This window comes from Wyeomyia smithii, chromosome 2 (assembly GCF_029784165.1).
Source record: "Wyeomyia smithii strain HCP4-BCI-WySm-NY-G18 chromosome 2, ASM2978416v1, whole genome shotgun sequence".
NCBI classification, from domain to species: Eukaryota; Metazoa; Arthropoda; class Insecta; order Diptera; family Culicidae; genus Wyeomyia; species Wyeomyia smithii.
In genome coordinates, this window is record NC_073695.1 from 147492470 (window position 1) to 147496516 (window position 4047).

General features: G+C 26.5%; 1 long non-coding RNA gene across 1 annotated transcript; it reads right to left on the reverse strand.

The window, feature by feature from the left end:
• Positions 1–1772: 1772 nt before the first annotated feature.
• Positions 1773–3281, reverse strand: LOC129725020 (uncharacterized). Its single transcript, XR_008728004.1, has 3 exons — positions 2774–3281; positions 2325–2451; positions 1773–2269 (listed from the first exon to the last, which is right to left on the reverse strand). It is a non-coding gene; the product is annotated as an uncharacterized LOC129725020 (long non-coding RNA).
• Positions 3282–4047: the final 766 nt, after the last annotated feature.

Here is a 4047-nt window from a genome sequence, read left to right on the forward strand (position 1 = left end):
TATATATATATATATATATATATATATATATATATATATATATATATATATATATATATATATATATATATATATATATATATATATATATATATATATATATATATATATATATATATATATATATATATATATATATATATATATATATATATATATATATATATATATATATATATATATATATATATATATATATATATATATATATATATATATATATATATATATATATATATATATATATATATATATATATATATATATATATATATATATATATATATATATATATATATATATATATATATATATATATATATATATATATATATATATATATATATATATATATATATATATATATATATATATATATATATATATATATATATATATATATATATATATATATATATATATATATATATATATATATATATATATATATATATATATATATATATATATATATATATATATATATATATATATATATATATATATATATATATATATATATATATATATATATATATATATATATATATATATATATATATATATATATATATATATATATATATATATATATATATATATATATATATATATATATATATATATATATATATATATATATATATATATATATATATATATATATATATATATATATATATATATATATATATATATATATATATATATATATATATATATATATATATATATATATATATATATATATATATATATATATATATATATATATATATATATATATATATATATATATATTATATAAAAACAATGTTACACAAAGCAGGAAATAATCATCTAATTTACATAACACCTACATTAATGTCGTTACATAACATCAATATAAGTATTGTTACGTAACAAAAATAATTATGTTACATAACGTTACGTTGCTTTAATATAACTACAATGTTACAGTTATGTTACATTAATGGAACATTGTCATGTTACAATCTTATGTAAAAAAGTTGGAAAAAGAAACTTTCCACTTACTTCCAGCTAACGTATAACCACAGATAACAGACATCCAAGCTAGAACAAAAAACTCCAGAAATCGTGTGTAAGATTTCAAACTTTTACTCGTTTGGAATGCTAACGCCATCTTTCTGCAACTTGCGACTCTAACCAGTATAGTGATGGCAGCGCTAGATTACAGTCAAAGCTGCCAGACGCATGAACATTATCACAGGTTATAGAGTCGCTGTTTTTGTAATGATATAACACTGATTTTGTAAGGTGGGTGTTTTTTTTTTCAAATCAACATTAAAACAAACATATTTATCGTAAATTTAAGCTGGGAAGGAATAAAATTGTCGATTGTGTACAAATTACGACTGCTCGAAATTTTTACATTGAAAACCGCAACCCTTCTAATTGCGATACTATCGATAAAAGCTGTAAAACTATCGATTTTATTAAATCGTTGACTACTAAGTGTTCTTAGCGCCACCATACTGCGTATTGCGACATGCTAAAAAACCGTTGAACCTTTTTACACATGAAGCGAAACTTGCTTGGATGTCTGTTATCTGTGGTATAACTAACATAACATCGTAACACTGTTACGTAACAATCTATATAATGTTACGTAACAATGTTGACCGGGTATGATCCGTAGTTTTTCCGACTGCTCTTGATTCTTTGGAGCGAACTAAATCGCTATGGTTTCCTAAAGAACGAACTTTTCTTTTGTGAACGAACTGAATTGTTGTATTCCACGAAAAAATTTACAAACAGAATGAATTTATTAATGAAATTTACAGAGTTTTTATACCTAAATCTAATGCACTGTCTTAAATGTAAAATACATACTAACAATAAGTAAGAAAGAGAAGAGATTCCTTCCTTCATTAAGAATGGCTAGATACTTATCTTTATCAATGCGCGAAACAAGAACAGAAATTCATTCATACAACTTGATATACTTACTAATACATGCATTTTTAGATGCATCTCGCTTATCCTGATAATTTAAGCAAAGGATAATACGGGATACATGCGCGAACGAAACATGCGTAGGTGTGGTCGTGCGCTTATGAATGCGATACAAAAGCAAAAGCGCTAAATTTACCTGCGAAGCTATATGTAAACATTATAGCAACTTTTCATTTCTTATTCCCCGTTTCAAACGTATCTAGCTCGATATTGCAATTAGAATAGTTTCCAATTGGATATTTTTTCCCAAATATGAAACATGAAAATAAATCACTTGCCGTGATGACAGGTACTGTTGGTAAAAATAGTTCAATATTCGAATGTTTAAGTATAATTCAGTTTTTTACCTGTAAGGTTCTTGATTTTGCGAACCATCGCTACCTCGCTGCCTGACGCCGATAAATGCACCGAATGTTTGGTATAATTCAAAAAATTTTGTTTGATGAGCACAATTCTTATTTTCATTACACAATTCTGAAAGTAAAACTAATTAAAAGTCATTTCTGGAAGATATTTAATGTAGCCGACGAAGGACTCAAGCTAATTAGAGTGAACAACTCCATTTAAAAATTATTATCATTCAAATATGACAGTATTAGTAAACTGCAATACAAGTTACGGGTAGATTGACATGTTTAACAAAAATTTAATAAAAGCATTTTCAAATGATTCTTTTCGGTTTTATAATAAAATTACATCCAATGAAAGGTAAACGACGGTAGTAACAATATTTTGGTTTACTTTCTAATCATGACCAATAAAAGGTTAATTTATTTAGGGGTGATACTCCCCATACCTGTAATAGTACGCCAGTTGTTTGAACCATTAATGCTGAACAGAGCAGATAGTTAAGCCTGTAGTACACTCTTTGACCGAGCGTCAAATATTTGTCACTTTTTGACAGATAAAAATTTGGTCAAAGATAATTATTTGTCACTCTCCAATTTTAACATGGGGCAAACAACAACCATGATGTCAAATAAATTTGACCATTATGTCAGAAGGTCAAATATTTGACCATTAGACAAAGATTGTACTACAGGCTTAAAAGACATAAACCACAAAAAGTTACCATTTATCAAACTATATACAGTAATAATCCTGACTATTTTATAAATGGTTTTTGATTATACGGGTCGGCAATCAAATGTGCAAGATAGGCTTTAGATTAATATCGATCTAAATAATCGAATATCGACCTGAAAGTAAGCTTTTTGATATCGATACATGTTCGCCCAATATATTAGATTATTGTCATTTATTCTGCTGAATGTGCTGAATACAGTTGTAAGGTTGTATAAGGAAAGTTTATAGGTATGGATTTTTAGTTATATTTTGATTCTAACATGCTGTATTACATAATTTATAATCAGCTCACACTTTCGTTCTTATATATAGCGGAAATAATGCTTCGGTCAGTGAACAGACTGTTCAGTTCACTTCGTAGTGTTACTGGCATGAATAATACATCTACAGCAGCGGTTGGAATAATCAGATATTCTCACAGTAGTGAAACTGCTAAAGATTTTGATGCTCGCTATGAAGCATATTTTAATCGAACAGATATTGATCATTGGGAGGCACGGAAAGCAATGAATGACTTACTTGGGATGGATTTGATTCCGGAACCGAGAATTATTGTTGCTGGTTTGAAAGCTTGTCGTCGTCTTAATGATTATGCACTGGCTATTCGATTCTTAGAAGGCTGCAAGGATAAATGTGGGAATAAAGTAAATGAAATATATCCCTACTTACTACAGGAGATTCGTCCAACGTTGGCTGAGCTTGGTATAGATACGCCAGAAGAACTTGGTTATGATCAGCCAGAACTTGCTTTGAAAAGTGTCTATGATATCCACTAAAAACTTAGAGATCTCAAGATTACGGCAAGTTACTGCCACTTTTCAGAGATATCTGTTTGTGAAAAAGTGAGGTTAAAACAACTGTTACGTAATTAGTGGAATGCAATTAGTCGAGAAAATATATAAAAAAGACGTAACTATTGTTTGAATATTTTTTAAAATCCTGCGTTAATCCAGCTACATGAGAAATAATTGCATCTTTATCTTA